At 35.9% G+C, this 21,329-nt stretch overlaps 1 protein-coding gene across 2 annotated transcripts in view; it reads right to left on the bottom strand.

Annotated features, from left to right (window-relative positions):
- LOC107883566 overlaps window positions 1–5,509 on the bottom strand; it is a 76,218-nt gene extending 70,709 nt beyond the window's left edge. For both annotated transcript variants that reach the window (XR_003839386.1, XM_016803795.2), the window contains exon 1: window positions 5,254–5,509. The gene's annotated coding sequence lies outside the window, so the exon portion shown is untranslated. The remainder of the gene's footprint in view (window positions 1–5,253) is intronic.
- Window positions 5,510–21,329: the final 15,820 nt, after the last annotated feature.

Here is a 21,329-nt window from a genome sequence, read left to right as displayed (position 1 = left end):
GCCGCGGCTGCTAAATCACAGCCGCCCTTCGCGGATGTGAATCAAACTTCGTTAAAATTCGTTTTTTTTTCATCCACCACGGGAACGAATTAATTTCCGACGAATTTTTTTTTCACCTCGTCTCTCCCCCCGACGTGGCACACAGTCAGCCCCGTAGATTTTTTTCGAGCCATCGACCGGGCTCGTTGCTCGGCCGAAAAAAAACCGTATCGCAATAACGCATGCGAGCACCGCCCAAATAGCGACTTTTTAGCAGCTGTGTGACGCGCGCGTGAGGTCTGTGATCAGATAATTATACGCGACACAATGGAAATATATGCGCTTATAGATCGTCGTACATTATATATTATAATATAATATATCGGACACGTCGTCGTCGGCATATAGGTGCACTTTCGACGGCGGCAGCAGAGTCGCATTGTTTTTACGAACGCGACCCCCTTCCCCACCCCCGGTTCGAGGGCTCCGCCACCGGCGGGTCTTTTTCTTTTGTACGAATTTTTTCCTCTCCCGAACGCATATAATATATTAAAACAAAAGGTTGAAAAGGCCTTTTGTGCACGCACTTCAGAATAAAAACAAAAAACGTAAAAACTCATAACGGTCACGACTATATTATATAATATGCGATCAATAACACGTTATATTATGTTATGTATATATTATAATATTATGTACGAGAATTGATCGCTGGCGACGCCGCCGTATAGTCGCGGGATAACGTGCGCGGCAGCTGTGTGGCGTGGCGTAATTAATTTACGTACGACATAATATTAAAATTTTAGGTAGGTATAGAAGAGACGCTAAAATGTATTACAATATTATTCGTATGCGAAGTGTGACGCGATATAATATAATATGTTAAACTCGAAGTGGAAGATCGCGGACTGATACGACAAAAACGTCCGGAAGACTTGAGAAGGGCTAGAAGACTATTATATCTCATAAGTGGTGTATTTCACGATTTAGACTAGGTATATATTAATATATTATAGTATACTATATAAAGTTGGTTAGTTTAATATAAAACGGTAACTCTTGAGTAGCTAAAATAGTCCATATGGTATATATGGACTGTAAAATTGTTACCGACTATAGTATAATAATATATATAACCTTAATCCGAAACAATAAGAGTATGAAAAAAATTTCAAATCCTCGTTCGATAACGTTGAATGTGGTGCCTGTTAGTTCAGTGACCAATACGACTATGGGCATAGAGTTTAGATTAGGTTTAATATCATTTTGGAGTTAGTATATTTTCGGGGGCGTTCAAGTCTTAATGTTTATGCTTTATATTAGAAAACACGAAGGGAATATCAATAACGTTAAAATCTTAAATACACAATAATAATGGTACAAATTATTATTATTTTTTTTTTAAATTAAAAATATTTTTATACGTTACAAAGAAATATTTGAATGGCAAAAAAAACGTAAAATTAATGTATCCCTCAAAGCTTGGGATAAATGCGTTACACACCTATTACAATTTATAAATACATTTTTTTTTAACTTTTACATAATATATAACTGTTTAAAATTTATAATATTGGGCCTCGTGTGACGTGGTTGTTTTCACACACTAATGTGTGCTCCGGTCAAGCATCACCCGGCTTCACTAACTCCCGGATGGGTGACCACAGGGGTTCTTAATGACGAATCCTTGTCATACATACTCAAGTGTTCCAAAACCAACCAAATACAGAATGCTAATGGACAAAGTTGTCGATGTTTAAGTACAATAAAAAAAAAAATTGTAACAATTATATATTAACTATATTATCGACTATAGAGTACGCATATTATGTCATGCAATATAGTAATCTTATGTAAAACATATTATCTCAACGACCGAACTTAATTATTATTTATATACCTATTAAGTAACAAAACAAAAAAAAACACCTAGATAGGTCGACGATCTACTCGGGCCGGAAAGTAACGTTATCGTATACCTAATATTATAATAATACATTTATAGGAGAAACGAAACGACGAGTCTATGTGGACGGGAACAGGCTGCGATACACACGTGTATTATTTATACGAAAAGGCGAGACGATACGTACGCCGAGAGATATAATATACGAGTATATACCTATATATACTTATATTGTATATAATATATATATATATATACATACATAAATGCATATACGAGTTGCTGAGGAAGACGAGAGGAAAACACATTAAACGAGAGACGGTGACTGCAGCATTGGAGATGTGTGTGTGTGTGTGTGTGTGTGTGTAGAGGATAGGGCGACTACGACGACGGTTCGTTAATGTTTATAAGGCACACACATAAATATCGTTCGGTTTCGGGGCCCCCGGAGGGTCAAAGCTGTCGAAATTCCAACGAACCGGTCCTAACAACACACGAGTCTTCCCCACCCCCATCACTTCCACCAGCAGCATCCAAACGCCGCCGCCGCCACCACTATACTATAATATACACTCTGCCGCTCCTCGACTTCTTCTTCTTCTTTCTCACTGTTATTTTCATGTATAATAATATGTAAACGCGTATCGGGTTATATAGACGCGTCCCCGTCCTTTTTCTACATATTATTACTATACTACTCTCCTCGACGTGTACGATATTATTATTATTAATATTATAGAGTCTTCTCGTCTATCGTGTACATATATCTCTCGCTGTCGTAGACCACGCGGGTCCGGGACGGTGCGGTTCGATTTGAATTTCTTCGAGAAAACCGGTCGACCGACTAAGGCTTACACACACACACACACTCACCAACAACAGCTCGCCACCGGTACAGAGTTTGTTGAACTTGGCCCAACCCGCATTTTTAATTCTACCGCCGCCACTGTCACCCTTTCCCCGCTCAGTCAGGTTCCACTAAATAACTATATACGAATATACATATAATAAACGTTACACACTTAGACACATATATATATATATACATACACAACTGCGGCCAGTATAATACAGGTACCTATATATATATACGTTATTATATGCATGTGCGGCGTGCGGCGTTTAATTATTTTCGATGCGCTCAGGAGGTCCGCCGCCGATCTGCTGCTGCACGCAGCGTTAATCTCGAGACGAGTGAAAAAAAAATCCGAATGAAATGAGCTCTTTCGGGGATTAACACGCGTATACAGAGAGAAGCACGTCATAATACATTACGACGGGTCGTTTCTAATAATTGTTGTTATCAATTATTATACTTCGGAGGTTGTCCAGCGCCTAAGACGGTGCACGAAGCCGAAAAATACACATGCGCGTGGTCTTTACATATAATATATATATATAATATATGGTGTATGTGTAATGTAGTATTAAATGATGATCAACTCCGACTTGCACGTGACGACGAGCATCCGATCACAGGAACGACGAGTGACAGATTCTAGTGTAAACCAAGGGAGAGTCACTTTTCTATAATGTAATAAATATCAATGTTACCTATGATATATTATGACGTAATATATACCAAATATTAATAACACCTAAATCGGCATCGATTCCCAAATATTTATTGTATTGAAATGTCATACCTATGACGTTAAGCGATGTACCGAATATTCGTACAACAATCTTTTCAAGATGGGCAAATTTGAATTGATCAAAAATTTAACGACTCATATTATTTAAAACAACACTTTCTATCATTCCTATTCAACAATTCATATATTGAACTATAGTGAATATAATTCAATAATATACCTAATATAAAAAGACGACATTACAAAAACAACTTCTGTGTCGGCACTGTTTATGATCCATTTATACAAATCCCTAACGTTTTATAGCCAGGGTAGATTCTGTATAAATACAGGACTTTTTCCACAGTAGAATTAGAATTAGTCCACCACCTCACACGTCATGTATAACTTAATTTGGTCGTTGAGCCTCTTCCTCAACATCGCCGCCTCTCTAAGTTAATTCCCATTATTAAATCTTGTGTAAAACGTAACTAATTTCTCGGGCGGCGACTTTTCACTCAAATATAACCAGTAACCCCTAATAATAAATAATCTTATATCTACAAATACTTGAGTCTTCGCTTTGACTTACACATCATCATAGGCGTGCACAGACTTGTTTCGCAGGGTATGCCGGTATTTTTAAATATACCTACGTAGCTCAATACAAAAAATAACCGCCCAAAAACTCTTAACTGGTACAAATAACTTGCCATATAATGCGAAAAGATAATAACATGCATTTTATTTAGCTTATTTATTGGTTTTAGATATTTTAATTTGAACAATTTGTACTATGATTTAATTCCAATAATGTAACAGTATAAAAACCTACAGACATTTGATCAAATTATAATTATATAAATAAAATAATGACAAAAAATGATAATAAAATTAATCGAAATTATTTTATTTTTGATAGTATGAAAATAAACAATACCGCATGGGCCTGAGTGTTCTGGTGACAAAACCCGCAATTCTCACGAAAATAGTGGATTTTGATTTCAACTATAATATTATAATTTTATTATTTATGTATAGGTACCTGTAGTGATTATGAAAATATAATTATGAAATCTAGTTAATATTTGATTTCGTCTCAGTAATATAAAAAAATAATTAAAATATTTAAATTCTTGAACTAAGATTCTATGAACTATGTTAGTTCATGGTTCTAATTTATAATCAAAACATATACAACTATAAACATATAGGTTATGATAACTCTACAGGGTATGCCATGGTATACCCATCTCTTTCGAAAAGTCCTGATCACTGTATACAGCATAATATTACAGAATATTGGTAACTGTACACACACACTTATATCTCACGCTTTATCCATAATATGGATGCCATATACACGTCATACTATATGTGTAATATGTATTATATTGGGTAGGTACCGTAGGTATCATACCTGCCCGGTTTAGGTAGTACGTCAACCGAATACGCATGTGTCAAACAGCATTGATGTAAAGAATCGACGATAGTGTTGGACACGGGCACCCTCTCCACCCCTACTCGACAAACCACCGTCGCCACGCTCACAATATATAATAATGTACCTACCCCAAATCGCGGGGTATATTATATTATATTGATGATAAACGATCCACGATAAGTATAATATACGTTGACTTCCCTGCGCGATCATACTGAGAACGTACCGCTCCGGTTCATTATGTACGTTATATTAATATTGTACACATTATTGTGTGTATAGGTGCCAGAAAAAGGATGACATTATTATTATTAATATGTTTACCATTATATTATTTTGTTTGCGTTTACCGTATTTTTTTTCCAAGTATAAAGTAGGTATGCAGGTATCACGTACTACGTAGTACCTACCCATATCATAGCGACTCTTATTGCACAGCACAACCAAACGGATATTATATATTTTTATTTAACTGCACGCCAAAAATGCACTAGACAGTCACGTTGCACTCTTTATCACCGCGCCTTGCACAATACGACTGCAACGTTAAAATTGCATGACAAGCGCGTTTGCAGCAGTAAAAAATCATAATATATTATTATACTATCGTAGGTACGTCGTTATCATAACATGTATATATTTATATATTATATAGGTACATAACTATATATGTACAGACGGACAAGGTAATAATAATTACAATAATAATAGTTGGCAATAATTCCACGTAATTTTTTTTAAACGCGCGTACGGTATATAATACACCTATATATAGGTATATATTCTACTAAACCTCGTTTTCTTGGTAACAACAGTATAGATAGAAGTACGTCGTAAGGTTAATAACTGCGCCGTATTAAATAACTTAAACGAAATGCCTATTTGTATGTTTTAATTGTGAGAAAAAGAAACGTACCTACCTATATAATATTGCACTCACGCTGTTATTTCCATAAGAGTCCGTATGACTTGCATTTTGAACGTATATATATATTTTATGTATATTACAATATATATTATTATAATGATAACCGTGTATTATGTGAGCATATTTTCCCGCCTACCATCCTATACTGCAGATGGACGGGATTGCGGCGAGCTGAAGACGAAAATCCAATTATAATATATGACAATAATGATAATAATCGTTCGAGACGTATTTGTAAAGTATCATCGCGTAATAGCTAATAAAAAAAAAAACCGTATAATATTACGATAAAAACGAAAATCATTTTCTGTCGACGTCGTTGGTTTATATCCGCAAAACGCCCCTTTTATATAATAATAATAACAATAATAATATAATATTGCCGTACAGGTAGAAATAATTACGCCAACCCTTAATAAGCGCCTAACTTATATAATATGATTTGTTTTGCCCGACCGCGACAACGTTCGATCGGCGCACTGCTGCACAACAATGATGATGATAACAATAGTGAATATAATAGGAGTTATAATATTATTATTATTATTGTAATATGTATACGGATCGGGTGCTAAACGAAGGGCCCTCGAAAGACGGGGTGAAAAAAAGAAACACGTTTTTACCAACGTCTCGCCAAATATTTATTATTATTATTGCACAATATACCTACTCACAGTGTATACTCGTATATCCCATTATAAGTTTTCGTTATTTAATGCCAACTCTAGTACTAAACGATATGTTATATAGACGACGGTGTTCATGATATCGGGCTATCGCAGATCACAGTGCTATTTGTCAATTTTAAAAATTATATTATTATCAGAAAAAGATATAATATTTTGACGGGGACGAACCTCATGGCAAGGACACGAGACGATGATTAACATAATATTATTGTACTAAAGTATGTATTATACCTTACGACTAAGCGTGTTTTTTCGTTTGGAATGATATAGCGCGGAGTATACTTATAAAAGCCTACTTTTTAGGTTTACTCCAGTGTCGGTCTGTCAGGATCCCCCGAGTTTACTTGGAAACCGTAGTCTACCTGTCTGGGTTCATAATATACTCTAGTCACAGCCCTCGGGGTCTAACTATAAACGTCTGCCAAGTATTACCGCTGGGGTATGGGAGACGTTTCGACGCCCACCACATAATACATATATACCTCGCGTACCCGGCGCGAACTGTATTTTAAGCACATCTATATCGTACATAAGTCCAAAGGCGCTGCTGTAGTGTTGCATTCACGGTGCATCGCAGTGTTGCATTCACGGTGCATCGCAGTGCTGCATTCACAGTGCACCGCAGTGCTGCAGTATAAATACACGCTGAAATACGTGTACCTATATAGATATGAAGAATACTCTATGCGATCAATGACGAGGGCCGCTGCTACAGACTCGTGACCGCCTCGATACTTCCGACCAGGGCGAGGTCTCCATGCAATACTGCTGCACATACACTGTGTGCAATGTGGGTTAAGTGCATGCACACGCGTGTACGCGCCTAACCCACATAATATGCATAATACGTATCGCATGTACAACATGTGCAAAAATGGCGGCTAATATTCTATACACATATATTGTGACACGACGTGTGCGTGCGCTTGCGTATACAGAGCGATCCGCGCGCGCACGTCCCACATATATTTATTGTTACGAAACGGATGTACTCGAGCGCAGTTTCTCACTATTATTATTGGTACCCAACTCGCGGTATCTGTTATACGACTCGACGGTGTACATATTACGACATGTACATAAAGTGAACGCTCTGTACACATCGCTCGGCATACGCGCGGTATTTCCGTGCAGCGGATCTTATGCAATGCCTACACTGCAACGAGTCCCGTTCGCATTGTATGCAAATCTCGCGTGATGTATACATATACGTATACCTATTATATATATACAATATATATATATAGGTTCACAGTAAATACGCTCTGGTCGTATATAAGCGACGGCGGACTTGCCGCTGCGGCCTCGCGAAGGGGTGCGCCGCCGAAGCGTCTATGTCTATGACGTGACGCGTAACAATGAGCGCCCGAAACGCGGGGTGGAAAAACAAATAATATAAACGAACTGCAAAAATGGACGGACGGGAGCCATCATTGTTGTCATCATAATAATATCGTACACACACACACACACACACGTGAATGTTATAATAATGTGATGTGTTGTAGTGTGCGCCGTGTGCGTGTAATATAATTATAATAATGCGATATATATTATATTATGTAGAGCCGTCGTGGTGCGTGCGCTCCTCCGCGGTATATATAAATAAATACGCAATTCGGAATGCGAAAATAAGTTTTATCGAGCACGTACATGGCGAGCTCGTTTGTATATGTATTCGTTTCGACGTATAATGTAATATGTATTCGGTGGAACCCGCGCGGTTAGTGGTTACCTTGCAGAACCAAATAGCAAATCTTCTATCAACGATTCGAGCACTGCAGTATATTTGTTACATTTTTAAACAATACTTGTAGATAAATAATAATATGCATAATGTTTTTTCCCAAACAATATTTTTTCAGTAAATTTCACAACTTTTCTCCATTATATTTTTTTATGTTAATCCCTACTACTTTACTTATCCCTATGCAGCTTTTAATACTTTAAACATGAATATGCGCGAATTCATCAGACCAGAAGCTTTTGTTCACGTAATTTTAATGTGATAATACCTGTAATATGATAATCAGTGGAAACAAACGAATTCACCGCCGGGAACTCGTATTCTATTTCGGCTGCATAGTTGCAACAACAACTGTAGGACGCGACTTTATCTGTTGTCCACTGAATTTTCAAATGCAATGTTGTCCAGAAAATGCATGGCTCGTAGATACAAATTTATCAATTAAAATAATTTTTGTTTATTGTGACGGTTATAACTTATAAGTTATAACCTATATATTAACCGTAGATCAAGAATCGAAAATACTGCAGTGGAATAAGCTACACGATACAGTTGTCTTGGAACGCCGCTCATTCGCCGCAGACCGATTCGTTCCACATACATTGTAAACGACTCGACCACCGTCAAAGAATAGCTCTAGGAGAATAAACTCTTACCTATATATCAATAGCTGCAACATTCAAAAACACAACGTTAGACAAGACATTTTATTTTTAATTAACCTGTAAATTATTGTGAGATAAAACACAAAATATATTGTAGAAACGAGCAACTCGGAACAAGTATAATCACCTAATATACCTAAAATGTTAGTGGTACTAAAATCGTGTAGTGATAACACTCAACAAGATATTATAATATTATGAAGTTGTCATATTTACATCATACACATGTGGTTATACATGAATATACATAGTATAATAATTAATGACAATATTTTAATTTCAAGTATTCCTATGAACTATATTTATAGACGAATAAATAGCAGAGCTCTCGCACAAAGACTGTGTGGCGATAAAATGGTGATTATGCCGTTTTCCGAACCAAAGTAACAAAACTCGACAAAATATTTTTTTTTGTTTCAAAAACTAATATTTAGGACACGCAATAATTAACAAAAAAGTACAACCCAATTCTATATGTCACATACGAACGAGTGTATGGGTATAATAAAGTGGCCTTAGCTTGAACGCAAAATTGTATTATATTTTAAGTGCAGTGCCACAATAGGGCCAACAGTAATGATACCCATTATAAGCGGGTGCATCCTGGTGGTGGTTACGGTGGTAATGCTGCATAGAAAAAAAATATAAAACCTTAAATACTTTCTGTCTAGAAATACAATAAATATTTATAAATTGATAAAAAATACGTAGGTATACAGCGTGATTAATTAATTTTTTTGAATTTTTAATCTTTTATTTGTGATCGTGGGCTACTCAAAGCAAGGCTGGGCATTAACGAGTTAAAAAGTTAAAATTAAGTTAATAAGTTAATTTTGTATTAACTTTTTAACTTAACTAGTTAATTTTGGCTTTTCATTAACTTAACTGTTAACTTACTAAATTTCTTTTTTAATTAACGTGAAATTAACGAGTTCATTTTTCATTTCAAGAAGTAAGTTAAGTTAATTTATTTTGTTTTTAATTTTATCATATATCACTACTTCAGTACCTATATTTCGTTTTCATGTCAAAAAATATTTACCGTAAATTGTTTAAAGTAAAAAATGTATATAATTCGAATTTAACTAATATGGAAACACTGTATAAAATATAAACACTATAGTCTATAATTTAGTTTTGGGTTGGAAAAAATTAAGTATGTTAGCGTTGTATAAACAAATTAACTTTTTTTTAACTTAATAAAAAGTTAACAAAAATTGTGTATTAACTTTTAACTTAACTGAGTTAACCTATAGTTAAATTAACTTTTAAATTTTAACTTTTTGTTATTGGTGCATATTAACTTAATTTAACTGAGTTAAAAAAAATCATTAACTTGCCCAGCCTTGACTCAAAGTAATAGATTTTTTGTTTTATTTTCATCCCAACCTTCGTATATTAAACTATCGGTTTTTTAATGTAAAATATTTTATTTCCATAATACGACACTAGAAATGACATGTTTCTAAGTACCTAATAAAAACTACTTATAGGTACCTATCAAATGCATTTAACGACTATACAACAGAGTATAGAAACGATTTAATATATATTTTAAGTATCGTGATTTTAATGATCATTGTACACTATATATGTATTATTTAATAGATAATATATTATTTAACTAATTGTAAGATAACTCATGCTATAAAATATAGACAATCACCCCAATACTTCTATGGAGAAACAATGAGACAATGGCAACTTGCAAACAGGAGAAAATGAGAAGATATTTATTATTTATTATGTAGGCGCTCTGAAGTCGAGGTATCGATTATGTTATGTATGCATATATATAAGAGTATAGAATTGTATTGATATTATAACCCATTTACCCATGTAAAACAAAATAATTTTATGTCTATGCCCGTAGGATATACACAATTTCATCGTTCACAAGACATTAATAAAAAAAAAAAAAACATTTAAAAGCTATTTAGAAAAGTATAATAATAATAGTCCCCATTTATATAAAACCATCGTTATATGTACCATGTACGTCTTAGAAGACATTCGAGATTCGATCTGTTTGCAAAGTCTTCGATGAAAATGAAAACATAATAATTATGTTTATAGGTACCTACGCGCATCAAACGATATTAGATTCAAACGACGAATAAAAATCCTCTCAAAAATACGACGCGTACTCGATAAAGTCGATATGTATGTATAGGTGTAAAATGTTGGTCGTTGTTCGTTTGCACGACTGTGTTTGAATACGAAAAATACGAATTCAACGAAAAAAAAATCAATACGAGTTATTCGTTTATCACTGGAGAATATTTTTCGTTACGTATATTATAGTGTATACGCTTGATCGAACTGTTTCTATACGCGTAGAAGTCGAAAGTCTGATGGTTTTTTAATATTTTTTAGATTTTTCGTCTTCGGCTTACGTTTTGTGCACACCGAGTGAAAAACGCTCGTGATGTATACGCGCACGCATAAAGAAATAATATTAATAATAATAAAATGAGTAACGAGAATGTTTGGAAGAATGTTGTCGTCGTCGGAACGACTATATATACCTACGTGTATAAAAAGACTGAGAGGAAGTAAAAAAACGAATTTGAAGTTTATAAATTTTATATAATATTGTATATATTCCGTTTGACTTTTTCAGGAGTAAAATAAACGCGCACGACAATAATACGAGGGAAGATGCGCCGACGACGTCAACGACAGACGCTAACTTGTTTTTTTACTTAGGTACATATATTTATATATATATTATAACAACGGATCTCGGCACATATTTTTGACAAAAATCACGTTTCTTTTCTATTCGCTTCTCTTTCTCTCTCGGAGCGTACACGACACGTATATATATTATATACCTATCTATGTAGTTGTTACTATACGACTATGCTAGTTGTTAAAAATGCATTAAACGTTCAAGTCGTGATGTCCGTCGAGTGTTTTAAGTACATACATTTAATGCATAGGTATATATTATATGAGTTTTGCGTGCGTTCAGAATGTCTATATATACGACAATTTTGGAGGTCAATATACAAATATTATTATCATCAGCCCATCGATGTACGAACAATATAATGTGACCGACGTTGTCTGACATAATATTTTATTACCGTGTTACGATTAATGTGATGTATATACCTACATGCCGTCGACAAAATGTATAACAGAATGTAACAAAATGTATGTATCTACTCAAGACTTATCAATAGATTTTATCACTAAAAGCACTAAAACTGGCCAAAAATGCACCGACAATTTGTTGTCATTTCGTTAAAAAAAAAATAACGATGTAGGTACGTTGGTAGGTACGATGTAGGTAAAAAGCCACTGTAAGCATGTAGACACATTTTTTTAAGAACAATTACATAGTTACTTACTTATAGTTATATTAGTATAGATTGTAGCTATATTACTGCAGTTCAAGCAATTCTAACCCGTATAAAGACATTGATAATATTATATAATATATTAGTAATCGAGATTTATCGACAAATTTTCAAAATATTTAGACAACTAGTACACGGGGAGTGGGTGCTATTGTAATTTGGGGTCTCCAAAAAAGCGTTGATAACTGTTTCTGTACAATATATTTATTTAATATAATATAATGACATAGCCCTCTTTAACGACTACCTAGTGTGTTGATAGGTTCTTTTCAATTAGGCGCCGGGGCGGTGTTCTTCTATATATATATAAGTATAATATACTTATATATTATACAGTTTGGCTAACGACGGGAAATTAAATAGTCATCAAACCGTAATATATAGTGTATAGTAATTGAATTTTAATTTGTCGTTATACTCGGCGGCGCGACGACAATATGACGTATGTGGTAGGTACCTATAAATATAACTAGCATTTTATACCTTACACGTGTTATTATAACATTAAATTCGTGTTCACGATATATGCTTCTACATCTTTGCGATCATAATATTTATTTATCAAAGTGCATATGGCCCGCCTGCTATGTATAAGTAGGTATATAACTTTTTATGATAGTGTACTAGTCTAGTATAGTCTATACCCGTCCTCCTAAATTTAAAAACTATAACTTCTGTTTGGACGGGCTTGACGGAATAAGTGATTGAACTTTTAAAATATTTATCAGAATCGAGTTCGAAGATGGACGACGACGCGATCGTGGCATATAATATTACAATAATGTCGCGATTACAGAATTTAATCTGATCTCGAACGTGATGGATATATTTTCGTTATCGAGCTGCAAATTTGTGATATCTACGTATTTTCGTTATACGGTTATAAGATTAAAATACTATGTATGTATATAGGACGAAGATAATATGTTGTAATTTCAGTAAAAATCGTTTTAAATTACAAGACTATGCGCGAGTGAGGCAGGTATGTCGTATGATATTTGACACTTGCATCATTGCATATTTTAGTACGAGAAAATATTATCGTTAATGTGGGTTGTGTATTTATGCGGCGGCACAATTGTCGAGAGTTGGACCTAGGACATAATATAGGCACATAGCTGAGCTCACCTCAAACCTCAGAGGTAGGAAGAAAGTACACCTACTCGATAACGGACAGCCTTTGCGAACCCTTACGTTTTTCTGCTTAAAATAGTGTATAAAAGCGTAGTATGATAATAAATCTATAATATAATAATATGCTAATATTACACATGCGATCGATTACCCATACGGATTCCTGCACTGTAAATAATAATACGAGTTTTCGATAATATGCGCAAAGGCTCCCCACGGAGTACGCTTATTCGCATTATATATGCACACCCGTCGATACGTCAGAAACGATTATAATATATCACGATAATCGTGAAGATTTAAACCTATATACATACGCACACGTAACAATAATGTATAGGTACGCACAGCCATCGGCGGGGTTTTGTTTACAAAAGTTATTACATAAACATAATATAATATAATAGACACGGCCGGGCGCTGGTGGCGTTGGGAGTTTTCAACCCTTTTAACCGCGGAGGATCGTCCGGGTCTGCGTTTGGGTATGTATACGTCCTCCGCTATTATCGCCGTCCCGCGACGCCCAAGTGCCTTAAACGTTTTTTACAATGTCGTTTTAAATTTTTTTTCAAATAGAAAAGGTGCGAGTGCACGTCGCGGCTGAGGTCGATTTGCATATTTCACGACGGCGGCGCGGCGACAAGTCACACGCACACACACACGCCACCCCTGTGAAACGACGACGACTAAACGAGATAAAACGCGTCCCGAAATTGGACACGCGGGTAGATCTATTATTATATACACGTGGAGATATACGGTATAATATTAAATGTGTATACTGTCAACGATTTCGTCTTTAAACCCATCGCATTGTTCCCGAGGATAGGTGTAGAGGTATACCTACGCGCATTATTATGCAAGCGAGAACCTCCTCCTCTATAGTCCGCACAATCACACAAACACTGATCGTATATTATGTATGACGGCATTAGCATATATATAATATAATATAATATAATATAATATACGAATATTATAATACGTATATATGTTCACGACGACCACGGCGACTGTATATGATAATAGTGACTCGCGGACGAGTCGATAATAATATCACTGAAAAGGTGATTATTATTATGTATGTGTGTGCACGCATATAATATCCGATATAATAATAATAATAAAATATTGTTATCGGCGGGTCGGTAATTTATTGCCGTCTACATATTATATATTATTATTATTATTATTATTATAACCCGACGGGCCGGTAACGCCCTGCGGCAGGGTTAAATTATTATAAGGATAGCTGCGGTACCTATAATCGTATAATATAATATGTATAGGTAGGCACACATAGGCGTTGGACAAAAAAAAAAAAAAAACGTTAATTCGCGCCCGCGGGGCCGACTGTGTATAACTGCAACATAATGCGGAAACCGCGTATGCGCATAATATTTTGAGAATTTCCCGATTAATAATTATTGTAATACACCCATTATTATAATATTATTGTCGTGATGGTAAACAATGAAAGGTGTAAACGGTAGAAAAAATGAGCGCTTGTGCTTCTCGTAGGTAGATGAGACGACGAGACACAAATGGACAATATATTATCCCTATTAATGGGTTGTATTATATTACTCTATCGCGGTACATTTGACGTGAGTAGTAGAGTTGCTCCCCCCCCCCCCACTTCGAGCTATGGATTCCTTGTGGACTAAACGATAAGTTTTTTGTTTCAAAACAAGTTTTACTTGTAATCAGCGTGTAGTGGGAAAACTGAAACATCCCAGTGTGACGGACATAATATTATCATGTCAGATTTTATATTGTATACATAAACCAGAAAATGAATACCACACGTTCATATGATTTTTTTGTTTCAAACAATGTTTTCTAATAAAGTAACGACGATATTATATTAAATCCAGCATATATACCTAAAAATATTCAAAACTTTGGACTGGACCTGCGTTGTGATGAGTGATGACTCTGGGTGTTTCAATATTATTACCCCTACGACTGCAGCATTATACCTCACGCGTACAGGTACACGATTGACTCTTGACTGCGGTTTTCTGTGGTCGTTCCTGCGACGAGCTCTACGATTGTATGAAAATATGAATTCGCGGAAAATTAGATTTGGGTGTGAAATTTCGTTATTACAGTTGGATCCCCAAGCAGTGTAAGTAGATCATTTTGGATTCGAGGGCTCGCAGTCCCACGACCCGCCTACATATTCACGACCGAAATATTTCTGGTATATGTAATTGAAACGAGTCCAATTTACGCGGTGCTGATTGCACGACCCTGCAAAACGTATGATTATACCATACAATTTATTTTGCCGTATTTACCTGCACCTGACGACGACCACAACTGTAACAATAACAATAATAATACGTAATAACAGCCACCACACAGAATATTATGTACCTATCTGCGCGATACACATCGACGTCGTAACCTATAATCCGACGTCTCTTCGCGTTTATCGCCGCCGGTGTTTCACCGTCCTCCACCCCAGGAAATCACACTTCTTCACCCCGAACCGACGATAGTTATTATTATTATATGTGTAGCGTCCTCGTCCTCCGTCATAATTTCGCTACACGCGTGTCTATTATGTATACGCTATACTCGACAACGTGTGTGTGTGTGTGTGAGAGTATGTAAAAAAACTCGATCTTTTCTCCGGTCCTCTGTGTATAAAACCCAGCAACTCCTTGCCGAGCTAACAATGGTCGTGTGTACCTATATACCTATCACGCGTATACAGGCGGCTTTATCGTGATAATATTGTGTTTAGTTATAGTGCGTATATAGTTTAACTGAAATATATATATGCATACTTTTATATAAACATATATTGTAAGTACACTATATATATATATATACTTTTGTATAAATATATATTGTAAGTATACTTATATATGTAAATTATATATATTGTATACTTTTATATAATATACCTACCTCCAACATCAACAACAATGGACACGCGCACTGCAGCTATAGACATGATATGGGTACAGTGTCGTACACGTATTATGTACGCGAGGAGTGCGTGCGCTGCTCTGCAGACCGACCGATGCTTACCCGAGGCAGCAACCCGCGGGCTTGTAAGCTTATTACTTGAGTTTCTCCTACTTGTTACTATCGTCATATTTTTTTTTTTCGTTTACCCCATAATCGTGTACGTTATAATATTATACACTATGTATACCACTCGCGTGTGTGTCATTGTCTACTCACGCGCCACACACTCACACACACATACACCGTACATGTAACGTCTTGCAGTGTTTATAATATGTGTGTGTATTATGTTGTTATATTGTGCATACATACACTACACCGCAGCTGAGAGACTTCGATGTTTATAACTGTTTTTCGAGACACCCTTGACCTCTGTGCTCGCTAGCTCGTTCCGTCTCCGCTTCCCGCTCGAGTGCGTGCCGTCGCGGGTTTTCTCATTATTAATATTATTATTATAATATCGTGTGTACATACCTATAATGCCTTTATAGCTGTACTTATATTATACAGTGTTGTTGTAGTGTTACGTTTTTTATTATTGTTATTATTACGCGGGCATTATGCGCGTAGGTATATACTGTATAGAAAGGTATTGTGTGTACAATATTTCATACATATCATACGCAGCGGCGTGCGCCGCTTGAAAGTGTCTAGACCCAAATATAATATTTTATTATATTTATATATTATATTATGTGCACCGCGCGATGCAGGTGCGCAAACGCGATATTCGGCGAGAGACCTATTGTTATGTATTGTGTCGGCCTTATTATGTTTTATATTATTGTTATTATTATTTTTTTTTTATTATTATTACCTGTATCTCGGCCTTTTTCACTTTCCGCGTTCACGTAATTATAATGTAATTTATATTATTATTATTCGACATCGTCTATTATAGTGGTGAAAATCGCAAAACGATACGCACTCATGTGCGCCTATTGTATAACACATTACGTATATAGGTCGTACAACAGTGTGAATCGCTGCTGTTTCTGCCGGTAAACGATAATCTCGCGTTTTTCGTTTTTGATAAATTTTATGTGTTGTCCACCCCGATCGAGATCAATATCGTAATATATTATACAGTAATCGATACAATAAATCTATACGAGGTGAACACGCGACTATCGTCCTGCAGGAACTGAAACGGAACCAAAAAGGCCAGAGGGTATGTACCTAATACCTATATTTGAATAGGAATCGGTACATTGATGTCTGCAGGTTAATACCTATAATATTTTTATATAAAAAAATGTTTCGCTCTGGTCGTCGTGAAACCATTTCCCCGTAATGCAATGCAAATACAATTCATCCTGCACGATCTTTATTATTTGCCCAAACTTCCGTTAATTTTGTATTGTTACAACCGAAACAAATTGTACCACGCACATGTTTATAAAAATATGTCCGACGATGTTTTAACTTAGTCAAGTTGGTCGGCAAGTAAAAACAAAAAACTAATTTTTTCGCAAACCAATAATATCGCCATAGGGTTCCAATACAATGCAATACTTCTGTGATTCGATCCCAACAATTGTAGGACAAAGTAGACGTCGACTCACACGGTCGTCGTCGCTCACCGCACGCACATACAATATAATAATAACAATAATTATAATATACAATATTAAAATCCGAACGGTGTGCGCTCGTTGAACAATATTCCGCAGCCGTAGTCGTCGTCGTCGTCTCCGACGCCAGAGGTTTCGTTGTCGCCGTCGCCCGTCGTACGATATACCTAATATATATTATAATATTGTGCATTATAAATGGAAGGTTATATCAATTTTCTGGTGGGGGGTGAGGTCGTGATATAGGGGAACGTCGTTCGCGCGCGCGAGGACCTCCGCCGAAAAGGGCGACCGAAAATATATATCATACATATACACGTGTGTGTGTGTGTGTGCTGGCGCGCGAATATAATAATATAATATAGAGACTACAAATCTACATTATGACCGTAATGTCTTGGATCGCGTTAGGGTGCGAATGTGCGGAGAGACATAAATCGTCGGCTGCTGCAGGTTCCAGAGCCGCCGCCGCCGATGATATATTTTTTATAGCGCGTCTCACCGCCCAGCGAAACGAGCACCGAGTTATGATATTTTCGTCGCCGTCGTGCAAAAATCTTCGAGACGTCCTCCCGACGGATTAATAACGCTTAAGTCTACTGCCGTCGACGCGACAAAAAAACAATGCGAACGGGTGCGAGGGGTGTTGTCGGCGCGGTGTTCTAGAACCCTATATATATATACATATAGTTATACACGAGTACGTATCTCGTTTTGGGGGTGGTTTTTTATTTTTATTCTAGTCCAGTCGCATAACGCGCTACCCGCGGTTTAGATCGTTTCTCCCACGCAGTCCCACATCCCATATATACCGCCTGGAAATCTTCTTATATAGATCATCTCCGGTATAGAGACGAGCGTTGAGTGGTCTGCGCTTCGTATATATATATATAGTTTTTTCACAAATGGTACAGAAGCTTTCCTGGAATTACCAAGCGTCCGCAATAACGACGATGGCGTTTATTATAAACGTCGTCGTCGTCATCGTCCGGAAGTCGTTAACGCAAGGAAATGAAAAGAAAAAAAAAATGATGGAGATAAATCGAATCTCACCGGGAATGTTTGAAAAATTGACAGAATAAATATATTATAAAACGGCGTCCGCCGATGAATAAGTAAAATTAGCATATTATATTCGCCGCTGCAGATAATAATATAATATCATCTGCGGACACCGTACGATTTATGTATATACCACACGCAAAACGTATGTATAGGTTTTTTGCAGAATTTTTAGCGACTCTTCGAAAACAAAACAAAATATTATTCGACGTTCATTCATACAATTACAATAATAATAATACCTAATAATATCGTTGCGTATACCGTAAACATGATGGTATAAGTATAGTAATAACAATATGTGAGCCATGGTCGTGCACGAGGTCATATTGTAATAATATTGTAAAACTCAAACGGCGCAGCGCATATTATTATGCATGTAGGTATATAATATAATATACACCGAACGACGAATAATTTAAATAAAACGAATATTGAGACGCGAAATACTCGTATATACACGCATATGTATGTGCACTGTATACACCGTGTTTATAATGTAACATTCATGATCATACTATCGAATAATACAGTTTAAAACATAAATAATAATATAATGTATAGGCATCGGTTGCGTGTACCATCGTTCGCATATATAATATAGGGTCGATGTTTTGCGGGGCGCGTTTTCGACCGAAAAATAATTCGCCTATTATTATATTATCCTAATAATATTATACGTCATATTATAAAGCTTACCTTTTTATACCTGCGATAGGAGAAAATAATGATATTCTAAAACATATATCAATATGTTATGTATATGATATATAAATATATAAATGACGCGATAAATATAAAGTAGACTAACCTATAGGTATAATAATTGAGAAAATGATTGCGTGATAAAAAGAGGTAACTTTTTAAAAAAAAATTTTCATTTCCATCGATAGAAAAATTCACACACACAATAATAGTCGCAGTAAATTCGCAGCGTATTCGCTGGACGCAGCTGGAAATGTATATACCGGCAAAGACGAGATATTTGCATATATATAGGTAGCTATATAAAATGTTGGTCGTGAGTGCACCGCGTCCCGCGATTTCATATATTATTATAAATTAAAATTGTACATGTGAATATCTAAATGCATCCAACGGGCGGCAATAACAAAAAGGAAAATTCTATTAAAAAGACGTCGTTTTCGCACAATAATACAATATATATATAGTATATACGTATGCCGCACATTATAAGAGGTAAACTATTTTGCATATTATACGCGTGTGGCGTCGCCTTTGTTGCCTCCACGACGTGTGGGAACTAGGAACCTTCTACCTTCGTCGTCGTCGTCGTCGTCACAAACATCGGAGCCAACGCATTTGCATATATTGCGAGCACCGCTCGCGGCGCGATAAAGGTGAAAAAAACGAAAAGGATTAAAAAGGTGTGGTACACATAGGTATATACCATCATATACCTATGTGATACCTTTTAACACCCATCCGTCGACTGTATTTTTTTTTTTACTCACCGTCGGCACATTTGAATAATATTTAAATATTAATACGATTCCGTTCGGCCGCCGCGGACGCCGTCGGTTTTATTGTGTTGTATCGCTCTACATAATATTATTTACATAGAATATATGCGTTTGTGTGAGTTGCAAATACCTATATATACGGTTATGTGCATATCGCCGTGTGGTATTGGCGGATCGTGAGAAAACAGATTTTGACTGTCCTTATTATAATTACACGAAAAAGGGTGGACGACGACGACATATTATTATTATTATTATACGATTGTGTTGTAATACACGTGATATCGTATGCATTAAAAGAAATTATGACGATTAGCATTTTAAAAATATGTCACCGTGAGAATTCTGTTGTGAATATTGCAGCATGGCCCAAGTACTTACTCTAGATCTAGAAGACGTATGTTAAATTTGTAAATTATGTAATACATAATAATACATAATAATATATATATATATGATATAATTTGAATATATATACGTTTGGATAAGGTTTTATCTTAGTCTGTGACGGCCGTCGTTGAACAGAAGGCAGGGTAATTGAACCTCAATTATTGTCATTTAACTATATTATAAAACTGCAGTCGGTTTTACCTTCTAAGACGTATCTATATAGTACCACCTACGCGTCGTAGAAGCATATTATCTATACCTCGTCTCCACGATCGTCGTATCCAGAAAGGACTCGAGGGGGTGATTTTCGGCTGGGTTCAAAGTTCGACCCCCTCATTACCCTGAAGAATTCTGACTGAGTTTGTATCGTAAACGTATCTTCGTTAATGTTTTCCCCTGC

The sequence above is a fragment of the Acyrthosiphon pisum genome, chromosome A2 (assembly GCF_005508785.2).
Source record: "Acyrthosiphon pisum isolate AL4f chromosome A2, pea_aphid_22Mar2018_4r6ur, whole genome shotgun sequence".
NCBI classification, from domain to species: Eukaryota; Metazoa; Arthropoda; class Insecta; order Hemiptera; family Aphididae; genus Acyrthosiphon; species Acyrthosiphon pisum.
This window is presented reverse-complemented; position numbering and strand designations above follow the sequence as displayed.